Below are 25,727 nucleotides of genomic sequence, written 5' to 3'. Positions count from 1 at the left end.
CTTTTAGGGAGCTAAATATTTTTACGTTTAGGACACTAGTCAATGGTATATTTCCCTTCCCCTGCAAAAACATCTTTTAGAATTAGTCTGTTTCCCCTTATTAATTGTTAAAATCCCTTTTCTTGTTAACTCCTGTATGCTATTCACATAATAAAAAAATTAAACCTTTGTAATCTGTAATGGATGTCTGACTTGATTTCTTCAGGTCTATTGAACTGTAATGAAAACTACTATTTTTATATAATATTTTTATATTTTTATAGTAAAAGAATATACTATTATGCTCTCCCAAATCTAAATCTATTTACTACTTTTGGCACCTATTTTACCATTGTGGTAATGCTGAGTCGATGAATATAAGAAGTTTTATAACTCTTTGGGTATAATTCCAAGTTGTTCTCTCAAATGTGATCTAATGAAACTAGATCACAGTTTCATTAGCAGTGAAATGATGCCCCAATTTTTTCCCTACCTCCTTCCTTCTCTCCCATTTTCTCCCTCCAACAATTGTTGCTTTCCCTTTCTATCACTTTAGTTAATCTGATAAATGCAAAATAATATCTCATAGTTATTATTTAATTTACATTTCTTTAATTGATAATGATTTATACTATGTATGTATATCTATCTATCTATCTATCTATAACTATAAATTGTCCTGTTTTTTCCTTTGGAAAACTACCTTCAATTAGATTGTACATCTCTTTGGATTATCCAAGGCTCAACATTTTAGAAAATATCAGTGTTTTACTGAGTTCATAGGTGGTGCATTTAGAGTCAGAAAAACTCATCTTCCTGAATTCAAATCTGTCTTCAGACACTTACTAGTTCTGTGATGCTGGGCAAGTCACTTAACCACGTTTGTCTCAGTTCTTCATTTGTAAAATCAGCTGAAGATGCAAATGTCAAAGTATTCTAAGTATCTTTGCAAAGAAAACCCCAAATGAAGTCACAAAGTATCAGACATGACTGAAGAACATTTGACTAAGACAAGTACAAAGGAAGACTGTTTTGAATCACAAAATAAAGCAAGAGTGGCCAAATAAGTGCCTCTGTAAACTGGAAAGCCTAAAGCTTTCTGAGAAAAATGCCTGGTTTTCAATTTTGGGGGGTCTTTTATCACACTGGCACTTCAATGCCACTATACAGATGTTTATTCTTTCATTTATATATCATAAATTTCACATTGAGTTCTTCAAAATATAGTCACTCTTCTGCAGGCAATACCTTTTTAATGCCTTTTTCTGGTGTTATTGTTGTTGCATAATAAGGTGCTTTTAAAAGGAAAACTTTTCAAAGTGACTTCAGTTTTGAAATCTCAAGAATGCTTAAAGCAAAACATCTGGAATGAGAGAAATAAGTAAACATGACAGGAAAGAGCTAGGATCAGTTGAAAAGGTAGTAGATTTGGAGAAAGAGAATTGGGTTAAAATCCTGGCTCTTCCATTTTTTATCTATGTAATTTTTGACAACTCACATAACATTTCTGGGCCTCAGTTTCCTGATTTATAAAATCAGGATGTGGGATAAATCTGTGCTCATATGATTCTATGGCGATACTTTTGCTTTTCAAAAAGTTTGAAATCGTATAGCCATTTTTGCTTTTCCATTTTCTATCCATTAGTCATCGAGTCATGACAATTCTGCTTCTAAGATATCACTTCAATAAGTCTTCACTTCTACTGGGTTAATTAATTTATCAATTAAGTTGATAATTTTATTATGTATGTGACATACACATTTATATATTCTTATTTGTGCTAAATATAGAAATAGCCATCTCAAATTCTGTTTACTTAAGGTAATATAATGTTGTATATTTTCATCCCCTAACATGTGAATAAGTCAATAGAAATAATTTTTAATATACAACATATCTTCACAACTTAAACATAAGTAATCTTTTTTTTAAAAGCTAGCGTTTACATAGAGCTTTGAAAAGTGCAAAGCTCTTTAGAGATATTATCTTTTTTTATCCTTATAAGAACCCTGAGGGGTAGGTGCTAATATTATCTATTTTCCACAAAAGGAAATTAAGGCAAACAGTGCTTGAAGGACCCTAAGGTCACAAAACTATGAAGCATCTAAACACAGATTTGGATTCAGATCTTCCTGGCTCTAAGACTGGCACTCTCTTCATTGTATCATCGAGCTACCATCTTGATTGGCAACCTAAGTAAAACTCCATACAAAGACTTAGAGTTTCCAAAGGAAATTGACTAAAATCTGTGTCAAATGCCTGAAACAAATGTGTCTACTTATCACAGTGATCCTGTTGTGGCAAAGTTCCATTTTGATGTCCTGACCTAGTTTCCCCAATTGTCCTATTTAGTTATTCTGCCTCAGGTTATAACCTTTCCCTCTTAATGTTTGAGATAAAGGTTTCTATCTTTAGGTTATAGACATTCCTTCTTAATGTTTGACAAGATAAGGGTTTATCCATTTTAGATGTCATTAGAATATCAGTAACCTCCCTCCATTAGGTTATCCCCACCTAGGTACCTCCATTATGTCATTGTTCTTGTTATTCTATAAAGAAGCTTGCTGTCCTGGGACTAGAGTCTTTGAGATGATGGTCTCCTCTAGCCCTGGGATCAAACATGGCTCCATTCGGTCCCAGTATTTCTCTCCATTTAGTAAACTATTGAATTGGTCTCTAGTCTCTTGTCTTGCTCAGTTTCTTTGGCATTACAATCCTAGTCTTAAACTTTCTGAAAGATAGTTTTCAGAGTAAAAGTCAGACCACAAGAAGCTGTTGCAGAATTGACAAAATTAAAAACGGTGTGCTTTGTAGGACACAACTCTGCATTCATTTTAATCAATATCCTGTTTCATTCACCAGCATGTAAATCAAACTTCACTTTTTGATTAAGATTCTATAGATCCTCTTCAACTTTGAGATGATTCAGACCAATTTCAATGGTCCTGTGATCAAAAGTCATCTACACCCAGAGAGAGTTCTGTGGGAACTGATGTGGTTCACAACATAACATTATAACTTTTTTTTATTGTTTGCTTGCATTTTATTTTCTTCATTTTCTTTTCTGTTTTGATTTGATTTTTCTTATGCATCAAGATAATTGTATAAATATGTATTTCTATCATGTTCAACATAAATTGGATTATTACCATTTAGGGGAGGAGGGTGAGAGAAAGGGTGAAAACTGGAACACTAGGTTTTGCAAGGGCTAATTTTGCAGAATTATCTATGTATATGTTTTGAAAAATAAAAACCTTTAATAAAAATAAATAAATAAATCTAACTGCTTCAACAAAAATAAATAGATAGATCTGATTTTGTTGATTTCCATTAAAAAAAAGATTCTATAGGTCCCTATCTATTCTTTTGGTTAGCTTAGCATCTAGGCTTTATAGAAACCATTGGCAAGTCATTCATGCTTTAGAATATATGCAGATTTACCCTTGCCAGAGGTAGCTTCTTTTGCTCTGTCTCACAGATCATAACTTCATTTACTCCTATTCCAATTATGGAATGTTTAATTATGGAATGTTTAAAGAATTGCAAAGCATCACTAGAGTTTTGGGAAAGAAGTAATATGGCACAGTAGGCAAAGCATTTGATTTGGCCTTAGAAATCCTGGATTCAAATCTAACCTCTGTCATTTGTTCCCTGTATGACATTGTGTGACTTGCCTTTTTCAGTTCTCAATTTCTTTATCTATAAAGTGAAAAATTTGAACTAAATAAGTTCTAAAGTGCCTTCCAGTTCCTATTTTATGAGTGAGGTTCAAAGAAATTAAGTGGTTCACAAGGACATTTAATTGCTAATTGTCAGTAACATTTAATTGCTAATTGTCAGTACCAGGATTCAAACCCAGACATCTCTTTTCCTCATCCAAACACTGTCTTCTACTACTATGTGGCACTTTTCTGTGCACTGAAGGACCAGCTGCTTGTCCTGGTATTTTTTCTTCTTACCATTTTATTTATTTATTTATCTTGAAGACACCAAAAGAACCAATAGTATCTGGCAGTAAACATAAAAGAAGCTGCCTGAAGTCTTCATTTCTTCCCTGTAAGCAGGGCATTTAAAAACAGAGAGATCTCCATAATTAAAAGAAATGCTAGAAACAAATGAAACATAGATTGTATAGAGTATGCTCTTATGGTATGAACATGAGATTGACCAGTCTGACTGACTGGAGATCCCAAGTCCAAATATAATATTCTCATAAAGATCAAAAGAATCCATTGGTGCCCATTATGACGAAGCATGGTGAGCTTTGACTCAATGGGCCAGCCAGGAGAACTTTACTAAAAGGGCAACTATGATGGGCTTTAGACTAAATTAAAAATAGCTATAAAATATACAGTGACTTGCTTATTAAATTGCTAGAAGTAGACAACTTCCATCTGGTATGCCTGGAAGGAGGAAGATGCTGGTAAGAAGCCCGTAAAACTGTATTTTCCTTTTCTCCTTTGAGTAGCTGACAATAGGGGATAAGGATTTCCCTTAGTAAAATAATTTAGTTTTATTTGGCTAAAATATGGAGAAAAGGGTAGAAGTAGAATGCAGGAAGTAGAGGTAGAATCATGTATATTCTAGGAGTGTTAGACTCAATAAATGTGAAATTTCAATGTGTTTTTTTTCCCTGTTATATACTAAATATCTTTTAGAGTCTATTAAACTATACATAAGGATCTTCAAATGCTATATATTGACTTAGTTTTAAGATGTAATGTCTGTGTCTTATTGTATTTTTTTTTATTCCTTTCATTAAACATTCCTCAATTATATTTTAATCTGGTTGTAGAGCATTTAATCATTTGCCCTGTGCCTTTGACATGTTTGCTCTACTCTGTAATATGAGTGGATACATTTGGGGCTCACCATTTTCGAGATGCAGATTAGAATTGCAAATGGGACAGGTAGGAAATATACTATCATAACTAAGATTTTCATATCAGAAACTATGTTAAAACATTGAGAAGGGAAAGGTTATTCTATTCCAGTACATTGATAGGACCTAAATTATTTGAGAGTTGTATATTCAGGTCTTGGAATACCATTCTTTGATTCAGGTAAAGATTATATTGTGAGGGCAGTTCAGCAATATTCCCCCCTTATCCACCCCAAAAGGCATGTGGGCTTTAGTCCGACTTTTATCTATCTGCCTTCAAAGAACTTATATTATCTGGTATATATATATTTTACATTTAGAAATAAGTAAATAAGCAGGAGGTAGTTGCAAAATAAATACATAGTTTTTTGGGGGGATAAGGGCATCAAAATTCATTGAAATATATTTGTAAGCATTTATAAAGGACATATCACATTTATTTTGTTTGCTCTTGAATTTTAACTCTAACACAGATTTTCTGCAAGATCCCAGGTAAGACATTTAACCTCTCATTTTTCTGGAATTCTATAAAAAGTTTTGTTGTTGTTGTTGTTGTTGTTTTAACAAGCTGCTGATTTGCATGGAAAGAGAGATTTCTGTAGTGGTTGTACCATATGGCAATGCAATCTCTGGTCCAGGTGGAGGAATGAAATCAATCCCCTTCTACCAAAAGAGCAGGTGTGTTAGGTTGAAAAAATTTATTACACCCTTCATGCAGGTAAAGAGGCAGTTCTATTTACCAGATAAAGAGTTGGCAGACCTGACTCTGAAACATAAAGATCAAGTGACCCTGGGAAAGCTTCTAATTCACTCACAGCTCTAGTCTAGAAAACTCTTTAAAAGAGAGGCTTTTAAACATAATTTTTGATAATTATTTTCATATAGCTGATTTCCTTTGTAATCCTCTGTATCTGATTTTGTGCATTTAAAACATTATTTTGAAAGACAATTCATAAAGGCCTGGAGAGATTTACATGAAGTGATGCTGAGTGAAATGAGTAGGATCAGGAGATCATTATATACTTCAACAACAATACTATATGATGATTAATTCTGATGGACGTGGCCATCTCCAACAATGAGATAAACCAAATCAATTCCAATGGAGCAGTAATGAATTGAACCAGCTACACCCAGGGAAAGAACTCTGGGAGATGACTATGAACCATTACATCGAATTCCCAATCCCTCTATTTTTGTCCACCTGCATTTTTGATTTCCTTCACAGGCTAATTGTACACTATTTCAAACTTCAATTCTTTTTGTACAGCAAAATAACTGTTTGGACATGTAAACTTATTTTGTATTTAATTTATACTTTAACATATTTAACATGTATTGGTCAACCTGCCATCTGGGGGAGGAGATGGGGGGAAGGAGGGGAAAAATTGGAACAAAAGGTTTGGCAATTGTCAATGCTGTAAAATTACCCATGCATATAACTTGTAAATAAAAAGCTATAATAAAAAAAATAACAAAAAAAAAAGAAAGGCAATTCATAGACTTGACCAGAGTGACAAAGAGATTCATCATACACACACACACACACACACACACACACACACACACACACACACACAGAGACTGAGAAAGGGAGGGAGAGACAGAGACAGAGACAGAGACAGAGAAAGACAGAGAGACAGAGACAGAAACAGAGACAGAGACAGAGAGAGACAAAGAGACAGAAACAGAGACAGAGACAGAGTGAGACAGAGACAGAGAGACAGACACAGAGACAGAGACATGGAGACAGAAAGAATGTAAGAGAGAGTGGGGAAGGGAAGGAGGAAGGAAGAGAAAGAAGAAGATAGGGAGGGAAGGAGAAAGGGGAAAGACAGAGACAAGGAGAGGGAGAGAGAGAGAGAGAGAGAGAGAGAGAGAGAGAGAGAGAGAGAGAAAGAGAGAGAGAGAGAGAGAACCAACTCTGATTCTGGCTCTAAATTGCCGAGATGTTAATCTATATTGATGTTGAAAATTTTCCTTCCTAGGAATTGCCAATATTAATAAAATCAAAGATAATATTTTATCCATATTTTATAAAATTGTTATAAGCATCAAATACATGATAAATGAGAGAGATATAGAGATAGAAAGACATACAGAAATAGACGAGAAAAACAGAGAGATAGAAATAATAATATATGCATAGGGACAGAGATAGAAAGACAGAAACAGATTCCTAGAGGTAAAGGACAATATAATTGTGAAATATTATGCTAAAGGATTTGGGGCCTATTGCAATAAAACATTTTATATCATTTGGGCATTTGGAATAGTAAACAAAATCTACCATCAACCTTTAATCTTAGTCTTTGCACATTTCAGCTTCTAGACAATGTTATCATTAATTTGGATATTAAATAATCAGATTAAATAATTGATTTGTAAGACACTTTCTCAGGTGATACTTTAACTGGAATAAAACTCATGTAGACAACCAAATAGAAATTCTTAAATAATGCAGGCTTATATATTCAAGGGTATAATTCAGAAATGATTCTCCATTTATGCATTTTCATCATGTTCTTACAATAGTTGAAAGATAAGTTCTATGAGCAGCTGCAGGCTGCTGTAAGTATTCTTGAGCTACATTATTAGCCTTAGGCCTTTGGGACTCCTCATATACCTGGTACTCAGCAAAAAGTAGAACTAAGGGAGACACTTCTGAGTGTAAAGTGAAATGTTTCTAAGTCTAGGTCTCTGCTGAGCACATAGTGATACTCAATGATGATTAAGCAATCGATCCAGGCCTGTGTAATATTTTTATAACAAACTACTCCAGCTACCATAAAAAAGAAATGTATGATGATCATTTAGCATTCATTTACTGATACTCTGTAAATCTACTGTATTTCATTGGCTTTGGCATCCCCACTGACAGGAGGTTAAAAAAGATTTATATTTGCTATCTATCTTTATCACCTCCTAAGAAGAATGTTTTGGAAGAGTCTTTGATCAGAGGAGTCAGAGAGGAAAGTTTTAAAATTTTTTTCCCACATTTTATACTACATTTTAAAAGGTGTCTTTAAAAAAAAAATGACTTATGAGAAACATATGTTAAGCAAAGATCATCACCCATCACCAAATCATCTTGAAGAGAGCCACAGCATCATCACACCAAGAAACTTGGATTGATATAACATGCTTTTAGTATAGATACTTTCTCCAAAGGAACATATTTGTGTTATATCCACTTCATGAAATGATGTTCTTTCTTAGATTCTCCTGCTCAGGAGCCTTTTTTTTTTTTTTTAATTGCTTCTTGACTATGAGACCTAGATAGATAGAGAGCAATTATATCATTTTAGGTAAATAATATATTTTAGGTGTGTTTTTTTTTTTTCAGTTAATGTAAAACAACAGAAAACCACAAAGTGAAAGCCTGCTCATTCATCATTGAGGGCTTGACCCCATGTGTATAGATTTTAGAAGTTTCATGCACTTGTATGGGAAAGACAGTAATTTTTAATAACCTATAATAAAAAATTAATTATCTCCTTAAATTATGGATTTACACAGCAAAACCTCATTCTGAGATGAGGTTTAAGGGTTCTACTAGACTCGTAAATCAGTCCAAAACAAAGACAAATAGCCTTCAGAACTCTTATGACACATGAAAAGTTTTTGTAGAGTCAAAAACTTTTATCAGCTGGTCAATTTATTTATCTGATTTTTGAATTTTCAAGTTAACACAAAAGTTCAAAAGAAAGGTGGCCCTAGCAAGAGGAACAGGCAAAAGATCTGTAAGTTCAAAAGTCAAGTTCTGCTCACTTTATAATATACCTCTACTTTTTGGAAGAATGAAATTCCCATTGATATCAGCAAGCATATTCTAAGAATCAAAAAGTGTATTAATGTGTGTATTAGTGTGTATTAATATTCATTACTAATGAATACTCAATTCAATACTAATGAATACCCAAACATAATGTTTAGGAAAACGGAAGTAATATTAGTAGTAGTATTAGTTGTACCAGTTATTATGAATATGAAGATAATAGCAGTAATATATTTTCACTTATGTAATCTTTTTAAATTTATGAGATTTTTACTTATAGGGCCTAATTAATCTAATTATTTAGAATAGGAAATGAAGATAAATTATACAGACTCAAAAAACTTTTTAAAGTGTGTATATTACATTTAAAAGTATAGAATTCTGAGAATTGTTTTGCTTTTGTGGCAACAACATGTTACCATGTTGTCATAAATAATTTTGTTTGTTTTTCAATAAGTCAAATATGATGAAATATGTTGATGAGGAAGCTGAAGGAAAAGGACATAATCTGTTAAAAAGAAAAAAAAAAGTATCCAGACCCGTTGATACCAGATTATTTGGATATCTTTTGTAAAATCCAGCTTATATTTTGTAATATATTTGTCTTTAATTATTTTGTATCCATTCACGTCAAAAAAATCACTGAAGTTGTATGCAAAAGACTCACACTCAAATCTATTTTTTCCCCTATTTTCTAGAATACTGCTTTTATGACTAAAGAGGAAACTCAATTTGACCTCTTTTTCTGCTGCCATATCTATAGGATAAAAGGACTAGAATACCTAATTTCAAGAGAAGGTCCTTTCTAATACCTTGCCTCTTACAATTGAGTATGATCTCCTAGATAGCAAATATAAAATGCTATTTTAATTTTCTCTTTGTATTCCTGTGTTTGGCAGAGTCTTTGATATATATAAAATGGTTAATAATCTTTGTTTAGTTTGTTCATTTCTTTGTCATTTATTCATTCATCCCAGATCTAATTTCATTTTGGCTCCTGCAATAGTCTCAGGTATTTTTATTTCTTCTACCCTTGAGGAATGAGTTGGAAAATCATGAAAAAGTTCAACTTGTAAAGATCCCATTGTCTATATTTAAAATGCTTTTATTTATTTTTTCAACCTACTCATATTTGATGGATGGTGAGGAGGGGAAATGTTAAATGTGCAGGCAGAGGACCTTTGTTCAAATCCCATCTTTGCTGCTCAAGAGGAAGACAGCATGGTATAGAGAATGAGATTCTAGATTTGAAGTCAGAAGTCATGCATTTGAATTCTCCCTCTTTCATTTACTATTTATATAGGCTTGGGGAAGCCATTTAAACTATAAAAAAGTGAAAATGAAACCCTCCACAGCTTTGCAAACCATATTAACTCAATATATAGGATTCCCTGAATGTCTTGGTGCTTCTTCCATAACCATACATAATCATAGTTCATGCTTTTTAAGTCAATATGAGGTCTATAAGAATCTATTTCTAATTGATTTCCATACCACTATAAAAGAGATAGCTATTTCTAAGTCTCTGATCCTATCATTTTGGGTAGAGATTGGATTTGCGATTGTACTGTATAGATTGTCCTTGTTGAACTCTCTCGACCAATTTACATCAGAATGTGCTGGCACAGTAGGTGAACTGATTTGTCCAGAGTCACTTAGCCACCAAGTTTTCCTGGTTTCAATTTCTATCCATGACTACACATTGCCTTTTATGATCCTATCCATATTTAACTCTGCATTAAGCAGTTGGGGAAAGGGGAAAAGCAATTCTTATGTACCTACTTCTGTGCTATGTGCTGAATACTGTGCTAAGTACAAACATTATCTCTTTTGATAAACCCAATTGATATGATGATGATTTTTTTTCCTTTTTATCCCCTACTAGCTGAACTTCTGAACATCATACATACATGCCCTGTCAACATCAAAATATGCTACATATTCTGATGTCCAAAAAACAATTTTCTACTGTTAATTTTTAGTTTTATGAATAATTTTTAGTTTTTTGGGGGAGTGTTTTCTTTTCTTTTTTTCTTTTTTTTTTTTTACTATTATAAACATTTGCAGATTATCCCCACCTCATGAAAAATTTGTCACAAAAACAAAAGTTAAGTAAAACAATGAAGTGACATTTGAAAGTGCATGCAAGATTTCATTTGTAGCTGCTCCCACATCTTTTTCTTAAATAAATGACTAAATATTGCTTTTCTCTCCAAATTTTGCCAAGGAAAGAGATCAAGAGATTCCTGTTGTTCTCCAAAGTTAGTTGGTTTGATAATCTCAACTGGAGGGTCTTTTTAAATTTGGAAGCACAAAACAAACAAACAAAAATCTATTCTGTACTTATTCAATAGCTGATTAAGCAACACAGTTTCTCAAATGTTCACTAATTATCTTTCTGGAATAGGAAAAAAAATCTTTCTTAGGTCAGTAAAAAAAATAAAATAAATCTTATTATCTTAGACTAGGAGAAAGGGAAAAGGAAACAGGAGGAAAGTTGAGTTCTACTTCCTATTCCCCAAGACCTTTAGCATCCATTCCCTGAATACTCATATTGAGAGAACATCAGTAATATATGGCATTCTTGCATAGTTTTATCATAGTCTTATAATAAGGTTTCGACCTCAGTTCTCCTTAAATATTGCTAAGGAATCAGAAAAATTTTCTCGTTCCAATTTTTAACAACTGAGAAAAGATTCTGGGAAGATGGTGAAGTAGATTAGAAAATTCTAAGCTCTCCAGATTTCCCACACAAACAAGAAAAAAAAATGTACCTCAGGGTGAACATAGGGTTAAAAACAAATAAGACTTGGGGCAGTACAGTAGTCTTCCTGAGACAATAGGAGAAGATCCAAAAAAAAAAAAAAAAAAAAAAAAGAAAGAAACCAGGAGGAGGTTTGGCCCTTGTTAAGTATAAATACCTTCAGGCTAGTTCTATTGAAACAACAAGCAGCAAGCCCTGGGTTAGCTGAGTTGGGAAATATCCTTGGCCCCAGCCCCAGAAACTTTCAGCTCCTGGAAAGTGGGATGAGCTGGACATCTGAGTGCTGCTGATAAGGAATGTCAATTCTAGGTGTACTGTGAAGATGCCAGCTTGAGTAAGAAGGAATCAAAACAAACCTGGTGAGTACAAAAGCAGTGGGGAAGGGATGCTGCTGGCTCTTGGTCCTTATATAAAGGCAGAGTTCTTGGGTTTGAGTTCCAGATCAGAGGGGAAAACTGAAGAAGACCCTAAGGCACCATCCTCCATACCCCAGGATGAGAGATGATTACAACATTCATCTGCTACAAAATGAACAGGCAAAGGGGGAAAGAACACAATCATAGAAAGTTACTATGGGATTAGGAAAGATAAGGATTCATCTTCAGAGGAGGATACTCAAATTTTAAAAAAAAATAGTCTTTCTCCAAAAAGTAATGTCGACTGGCCACTTGCACAAAAAGATGCATAGAAGAACTTAAAAAAAACCAAAACACTTAAAATAAAAAATCAGAGAGATTGAGGAAAAACTAAAATAAGAATAACTCAAGAAAAAGCAAGAACTTTATGTAAGAAGTCTTTCTCTGTGTGTGTATGTGTGTTTGTGTGTGTGTGTGTGTATGTATGTATGTATAAAAATCTTCTAGATTTATTAAGAAATAAGAGGAGTAGGAAATATGATAAGGGGGCATCAAAAGGAGTGTAGATTAATAGTAATGGAATAAAAGGGGTGGGGGAAGGTTGGAGGAAAGGGTGGGGAGAGAAAATAAGAGAGGAAATCCTTGGTGGCGTAGTTTAAGTAATAGGAAAGCAAGGTAGAAGGTAGAAATAAAGTAGATGAATAAGCAAGGATAAGAAACAAAACATGAACACAAACATAATAATGATCAAGAATAAATTTTTTTTTATTATAGCTTTTTATTTACAAGTTATATGCATGGGTAATTTTACAGCATTGACAATTGCCAAACCCTTTGTTCCAATTTTTCCCCTCCTTCCCCCCATCCTTATCCCAAGATGGCAGGTTGACCAATACATTTTAAATATGTTAAAGTATAAATTAATATACTTAATTATACTATATTATACAATATAAGTATACATGTCCTAACAGTTATTTTGCTGTACAAAAAGAAATGGACTTTGAAATAGTGTACAATTAGCCTGGGAAGGAAATAAAAATGCAGGAGGACAAAAATAGAGGGATTGGGAATTTGATGTAATGGTTCATAGTCATCTCCCAGAGTCCTTTTGCTGGGTGTAGCTGTTTCAATTCATTACTGCTCTATTGGAACTGATTTGATTCATCTCATTGCTGAAGATGGTGATGTCCATCACAATTGATCATCATATAGTATTGTTGTTAAAGTATACAATGATCTCCTGGCCCTGCTCATTTCACTCAGCATCAGTTCGTGTAAGTCTCTCCAGACCATTCTGAAATCATCCTGCTGGTCATTTCTTACCAAACAATAATATTCCATAATATTCATATACCACAATTTATTCAGCCATTCTCCAATTGATGGGCATCCACTCAGTTTCCAGTTTCTGCCCACTACAAACAGGGCTGCCACAAACATTCTTGCACATATAGGTCCCTTTCCCTTCTTTAAGATCTCTTTGGGATATAAGCCCAGTAGAAACACTGCTGGCTCAAAGGGTATGCCCAGTTTGATAACTTTTTGAGCATAGTTCCAAATCCAAAATGGCTGGATGTATTTACAATTCCACCAACAATGTATTAGAGTCCCTGTTTTCCCACATCCCCTCCAACATTCCGCATTATCTTTCCCTGTCATTCTAGCCAATCTGATAGGTGTGTAGTGGTATCTCAGAGTTGTCTTAATTTGCATTTCTCTGATTAATAATGGCTTGCAGCATCTTTTCATATAGCTAGAAATAGTTTCAATTTCTTCATCTGAGAATTGTCTGTTCATATCCTTTGACCATTTATCACTTGGAGAATGGCTTGATTTCTTATAAATTAGAGTCAATTTTCCATATATTTTGGAAATGAGGCATTTATCAGAACGTTTGACTGTAAAACTGTTTTCCCATTTTATTGCTTCCCTTCTAATCTCATCTGCATTAGTTTTGTTTGCACAAGAACTTTTCAATTTGATATAATCAAAATTTTCTATTTTGTGATCAATAATGACCTCTAGTTCTTCTTTGGTCATAAATTCCTTCCTCCTCCACAGGTCTGAGAGGTAAACTATCCTATGCTCTTCCAATTTATTTATAATCTCATTCTTTATGCCTAGGTCATGAACCCATTTTGACCTTATCTTGGTGTATCGTGTTAAGTGTGGGTCAATGCCTAGTTTCTACCATACTAATTTCCAATTTTCCCAGCAATTTTTGTCAAATAGTGAGTTCTTATCCCAAAAACTGGGGTCTTTGGGTTTGTCAAATACTAGATTATTAAAGTTATTGGCTGTTTTGTCCTTTGAACCTAACCTATTCCACTGATCAACTAGTCTATTTCTTAGCCAATACCAAATGGTTTTAGTAACCCCTGCTTTGTAATATAGTTTTAGATCTGGTACAGCTAGGCCACCTTCATTTGATTTTTTTTTTTCATTAATTCACTTGAAATTCTTGACCTTTTGTTTTTGCATATGAACTTTGTTGTTATTTTTTCTAGTTCATTAAAATAGTTTTTTGGGAGTCTGATTGGTATAGTGCTAAATAAATAGATTAGTTTAGATAGTATTGTCATCTTTATTATATTTGCTCACCCAGGAATAGATTTTTTTGGAAAGAAAGTAGGAGTAGTATTCATTGATTTTTCAGACAAAATTAAAGTTAAAATAGATTCAATCAAAAGAGAAAAAATTGTGACACCATATGTTAGCTACAATAATTAATGTCATTTTAGACTATTAAAAACAACTAGATAGTATAAAATTAGAACATTATTGGGGTATAGGAAATTATGAGTTGGTGGATTTAGAAAAATATGGAAAGACTTAGACCTAAGAAAGTGATGTTATCAAGATATAGAGGACAAATGATTGTATTAAAATCTTATGTAGATATATATGGCTCTCTCTATATATGTCCATTGTTTTAGATATCTATGTATATGTATGTGTATGTGCATAGTATGTGAATGGGAAAAAAAAAATTGCTGCCAAATGTTCTGATAAAGGCCTCATTTCTAAAATATATTAAGAATTGAGTCAAATGTAAAACAATATAAGTCATTCCTCAATTGATAATTAGTTAAAAGATATGAACAGACAATTTACAGTTGAAGGTTTTAAAGCCATCTATATTCATATAGAAAAATACTCTAAATCACTTTGATTAGGAAAATTAAATTAAAACAACTCTGAAATACCACCTCACATCTCTCAGAATGACTGTTGGAGGGGATGTGGGAAAACTCAGACACTAATACATTTTTAGTGTAGTTGTAGAATGATCCAATCATTCTGAAGAGAAATTTGGAGCTATGTCCAAAAGGCTATAAAACTATGCATTCTCTTTGATCCAGCAGTCTTACTACTGGATCTGTATCCCAAAGAAATCATAAAAGAGGGAAAACAACGCATATGTAAAAAAAAAGTTTGTAACAGTTCTTTTTTGTGATGGCAAGATTGGAAAATAAGTAGATTCCTACCAATTGGGGAATGTATGAATAATATATATATATATATATATATATATATGAAAATGATTTAACATTGTTGGCAGAGTCCAGATTTTGAATCTTTTTATTTTCTTAATAGAATTCATCAGAAAAATGTATTTCCATTGAATTCTACCTTCCTCCCCTCCAAAAAAACTTCCACATATGACAATAATGGAATATTATTTTATAAAAATGATGAACAAGTTGATTTTAGAAAGGAATGGGAAGATTTATATGAACTGATGCTAATCAAAACAAGCAGAACTACGAAACTTTATACACAACAAAAGCAAGATTGGGTGATGATCAACTATGACAGAATTGATTCTTCTGGGCGGTTCAATGATCCAAGGCAATACCAATAAAGTTTGAATGGAAAATGCCATCTGTATCCAGAGACTAAATCTAAAAGAACACATGCCATATTCATTAATATTTCTTCTTCTTCTGTGTTTTTATTTTCTCTTGGTTTTTACCTTTTATTTTGGTTTTTCTCTTCCTACATGATTCATAAGGAAATATGTAAAAGAATTGAATATATGTGTGTAATAACCAAAAAAAAAAAAAAAAAAAAAAAAGCTGATTTCACATATAACTGGGGAAAATAAAAATAAAAAAAATCAAATAAAAATTAAGATTTCAGCTCTTCACACATTCAGAAATAATTTTCAATGAGAAAATTTAAAAAGGGCATTATACATATTTGAAGATTACAAGATTGAATTTATAGCGCTGTAAGAGATAGGTAGGTAAGTAGAAGGTAGAAAGATAGATAGATAGATAGATAAACAACAAATTTTATGTGCCAGGTACTATGCATGTCAAAACAAACAAGATAAGTCATGATCTCAAGTAGCTTACAGTGTAATAGAAGAAAACAATTCAAAAATGGGTAGTTTTAAAAAGAAGTAGAAGGAGATAAGATTACTGAATAGAAGTTGGAGAGAAATTCTGGGGAAGTTGGGTCAAGAGTGATGGAAACACACAGCTGAGGGGCTTTCATACTATGGTGGTCCCAGGTAAAGCTTCAACAATTAAAAGATAAGCTTGAAAGTTGGAAGCAATCCAAGAAAGTCATGCTGGTAGAGACAAAGAGTATGACTTTGGAACACAACTACTTTTATTTCTCCTAACTCCAGACTTTTTTTCCTCCTTATATTTTCAGACTATAGAGAACTTTGACACTGATAACATTCTAGCTTAAGAAGACTTTTCCTACTGATGATTTCAAAAAAAGGACTAACAATGCTTCACTTCATTTCCTACTCCATTCTACAGGCATGCTTTATTTTTTCTTTTCCTTAACTACTATCTTGTCCCTCCTTCATTTTTTAGATCTCCTTTCTTTATATGTTTTCAAAGGTTGAGGACAAAAAAGTTCAAAGGTTTTCAAAGGATGAGGACAAAAAGTCTGTCTTGCTTCTACTTATTTGTAGTCCCACTGATTCCCAGGTACTTGGTATAGACCAATCTGTCTCTGTTTGTCTGTTTCTTTTTCTCTCTATCTCTCACTGTCTTTGTTTCTTTATTTCTCTTTGTTTGGTTTTGCTTCTAGAAAGCATGTTGCTTTTGTAGTAGGAAGGTGGGCGAAATCCTGTTCTTATTTCTACCGTCTCTATGGACAGTGGAAAGAAATGCTCATTCTTTAATCTTCTGCTAGATTTCTGGTAGAAAATGGTTTAGCATTGTTGGCAGAGTCCAGATTTTGAATCTTTTTATTTTCTTAATGGAACTGATCAGAAAAATACATTCCCATTGATTTCTACCTTCCCCCCTCCCCCCAAAAAAATCCATTTCCTTTCAATTTACCGTGATGGAGATTTATTCAGGGGACTTAAGAGTAGTGACAAAAATAATTTTAGGAAGGATTTATCTCACTATTGGATCAAAAGATTGTATGTCATATCTCTGTTAACAAGAAAAAAGATACATAATAGCAAATGAATATGTGATCACTAATTTTTTCTGCAAAATCCAAAGAGCCTGTTTTACTGAAAATGAAGTTGATATTTGATTGCAGAAAATCTTACAATTGATAAAAATAGATTAAAATCCTAACATGTTTATTATGATATCCAAAAGTGAAGATAAATTATCTATGAAAAAAAATTAATGTGAAAAATGAAATATAATTTCTAATTAAAGTGGTCACATCTCCCATAGAAAAATGGACCAATAAGATACATATAAATCAAACTCTTTCTTAAGCATCCCGTCATTGAAGGCATGAGACTGAATTACAAAATTACAAAGATTAATACAACAATAATATCTACAAGAAGAGAAATGTAGTGCTTGCCTATATGTATGCCATGTATACAGATACATACAATAAAAGTGGGTGAGTAATGAGAGCAAAGGAGAAAACCAAACCACTATAAGAAATTGAGGAGGATATAGGGAACATTTTCACCTGAGGGTATTGGGAAAGTCTTTGTGAAGACATGAGGAAGAACCTTGGTAAAATCACGACGTGAGAGATGACATTTCAAGTTTTGAAAATATTTGAAAATATTTGACTGGATTGTGAATTTGATTAACTTTTAGAATATGTAAATCCTGAAATTTCCTTTTGAAATTTCTACATCCTGATACTGTCACAAACACTATACAACATGATTGCAGTTAACTGACACTTTCAATTTGTAAAAGCCTTAGCTGGCTATCTACCTTAGTGATAAAAACATCCTCCTTTTTCTCACCCCTACACTGTAAATCCTTAGACAAGGATTTAAATACTTCACTTATTATTACAGTATAAATATATTTTCCCACCTCCTTCAACCGTTGTTAAGGATTTAGTAAAAGTGGTTTCCAGGAGAAATAAGAAGAGAATTGGAACTAATCACCAAAATTATTCCTGTATTGCTGGGGCATTGAAAGAAAGATCACAAGCTATGGTGCCCTTGGTTTAATGTGTATTAAACAAAGACTCTTTTTAGAATCTTAGGGTGATTATGAATTCAGAGGATATGTTCCATTACAATAAATGAAAAGCCCAAGAGATAGAGTTTATGGGTAATTATTAATAAATTTATTAATAAGCCTAGCAAATAATCAATCAAATTTTCCCATCTTCATTAGTAGAGAATATGACGTTATCTTAGTGATACGACTGATGTCATATATGGACCATCCATATCCCCTTTTTCTTCAAAAAAAGAAAACAAGTAATATAAAAGTGATTTTTAATACAATTCCATAAGTCATCAGTTCTTGGGACAAAAATACTTTAGTGAATGCTCATTGAATGAATTATTGACTAATATAATATAAATAATATAAAACTAGGAGGTTTTGTGGTAGATATGGGAAAATAAACACATGAGAAGATGTTCCCTTGAGGAATTTATAACCTTATTGAGGTGTACAAAGGTATATCAATTTGCCAACTATTTTATCAACTAGCATTTATTAGGCACCAACATTTTGTTTGGCATTCTTTTAAATTGAAGTGTATGGGGGAGGGGGGATAAAGACCTGAAAGAATTTAGGTAAGTATAAAATTGTTGCAAGTAATACAAGAAGCAATTATACAGATTTTAAGATTTCTAGGATACAATATTGGATCACAAAATAACTTTTTTAGAATTTAAATTCTAGAATTTAAAAGGACTTTACAGATTGATCCTCTAATTTTATAAATGAAGAGGCAGGAAAAATTGTCCCAGAGTATCTGGATATTAAATATCAGCTTGGATTTGAAAACCTATCTTTTGACTTAAAACCAATTCACTTTTCATAATACTCTGCAGTTGGGAATGATTCCATGGAAGAAAAATGAGTTTAAATTAAGTTGGAAAGAGTATGGAATCTTGTTTTGCTGCTAAAGGTGGAATGTAGATACAAGGAGAGAAGGGAAACAAGCATACTTAGGGAAAAGTTTGTAGGTAAGACTGACAGGAACAAAAGATATGAGTAGGGGCTGAAAAGGAGTTATGGTTGGAAAAGTGTGTTTGACCAAGTTTTTTAAAGGATCTGATAGCTAATTTTGGGAATTTGGTCATTCCTAAAAGTGGTAACACATTGAAAACCTTAGATGTAAGAATTGATGTTGCAAGACTCAAGACACCTTGTAGTCTGTCCAGGATAAATGAATATGAAGGGAACAAAGAGGAGAGATAGTTGACCTAAGAGGATTATTTTGGAAGACTCAATAATCCAGGATTGTTTGTAATAATCCAGCAATGAACTAATGAACAATATATCAAGACATATTGGAAAGAGAATTTGCCTAAAATCAGGAAAACTTGAATTTAAGTCCCACAACTCTAATACATGTGGTCTAAAGTGAATCACTTCAGACTTAAGATAATTAAGAACCTGGCCTAGAGCTCTGACAATGCAAAATAAGAGTCAAATATAACAGATATTTTAAAATATCTTGACTGCTCAGACATAGAGCACGGAAAAGTTAGGAGTAAAATGTGACTTCAGGTGGAGGCTGGTGCTATCTGGGGATGGTTAGTACTGTTGACAAAAATAATTAATTATGTATGGAAAAGGAACTAGAAGAGGGTCAGGATTTGGGGGGAATTTAGTGGATTTGGTTTTAGAAATGATGAATTTGAAGATAACATGTAGTAAAAATCTAAGAGAACTGACAATATGAATCTGAAGATAAGTATGATGTGGGGCTTTTTGAATCATTGTAGTGGTAGAAATTAAAACTGTCAAAATGAATAGATTATTTGAAAGAGGAAAAAATGTATTCAAAGTTAGCCTGACATACAGATCAGCAGCCAGAATGATTAAGAAAAAAACCTGAGTTCATATTCTGGTATACATTTTGGCAGAATAATCTGAAAAATCAAACAATCACTCAATATCCCAAGTCAGTTTAAAAAAAAAATAGTGTACCTCAGTCATTATAAAAACACATGATTTTTAGAAAATTTTTAAAAGAATAAGATAAAAATGAAATTATATTTGATTCTAGTTTATTGGGTAGGGGGTTTACATGATTTCTATGCTTCTGGAAAATTATTTTGGTTGCTAAATAAAGAAGAGATTGGAGTGAAAAGACTATAAGCATGAGGATCAACTAAGAGATTATTGAAATAGTCCTGGTTGTTGTATAAATAGAGAGAAGAACACAGTTATGAGAGGCTTTTTGAATCTAGAAAATTCAAGATTTGGCAAATGATTTCAAAGTTAATGAATGTTAGATTGATAACAAGATTGATAAATCTAGTGACTGGGAAGGTGGTGCTGTCCTCACAATAATAGTGAAATTCAGGAAAAGGTTGGGTTTTTAGGAGGGAAGAAAATGTAATGAAATTGTGATTCAGTCCACACTTCATCCTGTGGGACTAGCATTTTCCCACCAAAAACAAAAGGGGAATGGGCAAAGCTTATTATTCATTCAAACCCTGAAGCATAGAGCCAGAAACAGGGTTTCTATTATAGCCATAGTAGATCAGGGATGGAGAAAAACAAGACATGGTGTGAAAATATTTTTCAATGGCACCTGCGTAGCAGCTGGTATGAGTATCTGTATGCAGGTTGGGTTAATTTAAATGTGCCAAGAATTGACACCAGGGTAGAAGCAAAGAAGTTGGTATCTTAGAAAGTTATGAGAGAGGGCAGAGCTGGGAACATAAGGCTTTAGTCTGTGGAGAGAATAGTTTCTTTTAGAAACAAAATTCAGGTCTAGAGGGAAGGGGTGTGTGTTATGAAAGGAAACTAATTTTCCAACCATCTGATTGGTGGATTATACCAGGTTTTTAACCCAACAGTGCACTAAGTAACATTTTAGAGAACACAAATTAAGAACAATTCTTGACATATTGGTCCTTGAGTTTCCTGTCTAGGAGTTCTGTACCACAATTATAAATCCATATTAAAAAAAAAATACAGAAAAGAATGAATAAATCAACAAATGAAAAAAAATGGATTAATGAATAGATAAAGACATAAAAGAAGTAATAAAAGTATACTTTTTTAAAAAAAAAGAATAAAGGAAACTAAAGCTTAGAAACTTTTCACATGTAGTAGATGAGAATGGTGTGGAGAAATGAGTAAAAAGGCAGAGAAATGATCAGAAGGAGAAAAGCCAGGGGAGTGATATTTACAGAGTCAAGGAATGATAAAGTTGTAGTGAGAGAATGACAAATGTTGCAGAGAAGTCAGAAATGGAATGGAGCAAAATGGATCACATTTAGTCATTAGGAAGTTATTAGTGATCTTCAAAAAGTGCTGTTTCAGTAGAGTGCTTTTCTTAAGAAGCCAATTTTCAGGAGGTTGAGGAAAAAAGGGTAACAATTATTTTTCAGTCTTGTATAATGAAAACATTTTACTTTCATATTTACAATTTTTCCTCATTATAATCCTTCTTTACATCAGTTCTTAAAGATATTGCCAGTTTTGAAAGGGAAAAAAAAACAAATAATTTATGAATCAGCTAAAGCCATGAAACACTTATTTCAGAGAAATTCTTACATTATATTTACATGGGGAAAATTTATTTTCTTGTTTTAATCAGACATTAGTGAAGATAGTGCCTAATATTTATTTTATGTTTAGTATTTCTTTATCTTGGAAGACTTTTTCTTCATAGGGAATTTATTGTCCCTAAACAATATTACATTCTTCATTTTCTCTAAAAGCCATATGAGTGTTGGTATTTAGATTTATCTATTTGCAATCTCACACTCAGTGAACATGTGGAGTATGTCATATATCCTTAGTTAGCACAAAATCTAATGAATATGGAATAAGTTGAGAAATCTCTCTTTGTTTTCTTCTTTCTTGAGTTTTAGAATAAATTCAGACTATATTCTATGAGGAAAAAAAGAATGCAAGCACAATCCTAGGCTGAGATTCTGACATAGATGCTACTTCCCATTGAAAAAGAATAGGAACAAGAAAAATCATGGAAGATATAATTTGAACTTGTAGGATCAAGTATGATTAGGAAGGAGAATAAGAAGAAGACTTAACAAGGAAAAATAAGGTAGATTTCAGTAGTGCTGAAATTGAGAAAACAATTAGAATAATTAGAGAACAAAGCAAATAAAATGTTTTGGTAGATAAAAGAAATTAATAAAAATAATGGAGGTATAATGGTATAAGATTATAAGATTATAAGAAAGGTAAATTGACTATGTTTTTGAAATTAAAAATAATGTTGAGTGAAGCTTTTAGTAAGAGGTGATAATTGAAAAAAGAGGTGATAATTGTTTGTAAATTTTGACTAGATGCTTAGTTAAAAAAAAAAAAGAAGACAAACAAACAAAAAGTTTGTAATTCTTACCAATTTGATAAGGAGGAAAAATATTGAAGTGGCTTGCATTGTGTGGATATTTGTATTTCTTTTCAGTGAAGTGACTGTTAACCATCGTATTTAAGTGCAGACTTATAGCCCCCCCCCAGGAGAGAAAGTACAGAGATTCCATTAGGATTTCAGGGAGATTAAAATGTTTCTAAAACAAATTAAATGAGGATGTAAATTAAAAAAAAAAAATCTGAGTTGGAGGAGGGGGGACAACTCTTGTCAGGATATCACAGTATGAAAGAGTATTACACAGAAATGAAAAGGAAAGGAAAAGACATTCATGCAATTTAAGGCTAAAAACAGATTTGAGGCTTTTGTATAAAAAAGATGGGGCTGGATGCTATGAGAAAGAAGACACCTATTCTCCAAAGAATTATATACTAAGACAGTAGTCTCATGGCCCTCACTTTCTGGAAACTAGGTATGTTACTTTTCATCACTTCACCTCACTCATCCTCAGGATTTTTGTTACCCTTTTTAAGGAACTGGGGGAGGGGTACTATGTAAGTTCACTGCCATTGGCTCTGAAATCCACTAGTGATGATTTTCCACCACCCCAAGTATAGGGTAGTCTTCTACATCCCAGTGCCATTTAATAACTAACAGTGAAAATAATTCTTACAAAGGAACATTTGTTCAAAACATATCATCACAAATATACAAACATACTTTCCAATAGATGGCATATAATTTTCTCCTTATATTACCTGGAATCTCGAATCCAAAGCTGCTAATGAAATACAACTGGAAAAAAGAGAATAGAAACAAACATCCCCCAGCCCAGTTTTTTTTTTTCCTCTCTTTATTCTGCCCCCAGAACCTGGATAAAAGAGAGAGAAAACAGGGGATGGAAATCTTTCCCCTCTCATTAGGATTCGATTCACACCACTTGTACTCTGGGTGAACTATGATCTTTACCTTGAGAGAGGAAGAAAAAAAAGGACTAATTTTAGGTGATTGAATAAGGACAAATTGTTTATGTTTAATGTGTGGAAATGTAAAGTATAAGTCTAAGGTTGCTAATTGAGTAGTCTAAAGGAAAGATTGATATAAGTTAAGCATAATGTAAGTAAAAAGCACAATGATGAAGGAAAAGGTAAAAATATTAAATATGCTATACCAATGTTGTGTGAGAGCAAGAACAGACACAAAAGAATTAGAAAGGGAAGGGGGACTGATAGTTCATATCCAGATGGATTAAAGAGAGAACAATACATATATACCCATATATTCCAAAATGTGTAAAAAAAAATAAGAGGAAGAGGAAATAGCATAAGATTGGATATAAAAGGGTATGTAGATTATCAGAGTGGGATAAGGTATGTTGATTAATGTGAATTGGATAAAGAAGAAGGGAAAGGGTGGGACTGGCTAGAAGGTAGAAGTAAAGTAAAAGACTTAGCAGGATTAGGAAACAAGAGAGATGCACAAACACAACAGTGATCTGGGGTAGAAAGAAAAAAAAGTAGGGATAATAACCATTGATTTGGTCAGACAAAGTCAAAGTTAAAAAGGATTCAACTGAAAAAGAAATCTATGATCTATATTCTATAAAAAAAAAAAAAATTATGAACAAGCTGACTTTAGAAAGGCCTGGAAAGATGAACTGATGCTGAATGAAACAATCAGAAACAGTAATATATTGTACACAATAATAGCAAGAATGTGCAGTGATCAACTATGAAACTATCTTCTCAGTGACTCAGTCATCCAAGGCAATTCCAACATATTTTTGGGCAGAAAATGCCATCTGCATACAGAAAAAGAACTATATATGTGAATGTAAATCACAGTTCTCATAATTCATTCAACAATAATGCCCAAACAGATACAATACATTTGACCTCAAATGAACAAGAGATTAAAGGTATCTTTCGCAATCATCAATAATATATATCTTAACCAAACAAGGGATAGTATCACATATCATTAAGTCAATAATTTTGATTTAAAAATAAAAAAAACTTTTGCTCAAACAAAAATCAATGCAGTTCTAATTAGAAAATAAATAGTTAATAATTATGAAATACTTGCAGCAAGTTTCTCAGATAAAAGCCTGATATATCAGACTTATGGAACTAAATCAAATATGTAACAAGATTAGAAGAACAATCATTTCCATAATATAACTGGTTAAAACACTTCATTTGTAAAATAATCTAATAGGCAGCTAAGGCATGGCTATTAAGGAAGATGCATTTCTGAGTTCAGTATTCAACTTGAGTCTAAATATTTGACTATTTATACATGATATTAGTTGGATTATTGCTTCAGAGAAATCAACTCAGTTGATCTCTGAATTGTTCCAAATCTAATATTCTGTGATCCTGTGATTTGCTCCTGTTGTGATTCATTTACTGTTTACTACATTTGTATCCACATTATTAAATCCTTCAAATCAAATTTAACTCTAACACAAAGATGAATATAGCTAGATTTCAAATGTCAACAGTTGGAAAAAAAAACAACAATCATGTTTCCATCTAAGACATGAATATAAATATTAATTTCCTTTGGGTTTGCTTTAAATGTTGTACAATACAGCTCTACTTGGAAATATACACTTTTGAAAATGATTTTGAAGTAAACATACATTTTCCTTCTTCAAGACCTCTTATTATTGTTACTAGGTGATAGACCATGTAGTAGTACAACAGTACAAGATGATACTTATCAATGACCTCTGATTGGTTCATGGAAGATCTGGAAACTTCCCTAGATATAGCTGAAGATCCTTAGAATTTGGGATTAAAAGATAGAGGTGAAATATATAGTCAGATGAGAGAATTTCAAGGTGCATTCACATTAAAGTGGAATACTTATAGGTGATAACAAAAACAAGTATATAATAATCTCTATATTTAACTGAGATGGGGTGAAATAATGTCATGGAAATAAGTAATTAAAAATGTGGAGGTTGGATATTTGAGGGAGTATACACATACACACACAAACAAATATACATACACACATGCACATGCATACACACAAGCATGAAATGTGTAAACAGAATTATGGACACACAGATACACATGTACATGTGTGTCGACATGCATGTCCAGGTGTACAAATTGCATGGGGTATATATGTGTATGAATGCATATGTACAATCCATAATGTACATATATATGTGGAGTGTGGGTGTGAGTGAATGGATGTGTATTAAAGTCCCTAGCATAAGGGCAAAA

This window comes from Antechinus flavipes, chromosome 6, assembly GCF_016432865.1.
Source record: "Antechinus flavipes isolate AdamAnt ecotype Samford, QLD, Australia chromosome 6, AdamAnt_v2, whole genome shotgun sequence".
In the NCBI taxonomy this organism is placed as follows: Eukaryota; Metazoa; Chordata; class Mammalia; order Dasyuromorphia; family Dasyuridae; genus Antechinus; species Antechinus flavipes.
Note: the sequence above shows the minus strand (reverse complement) of the source record.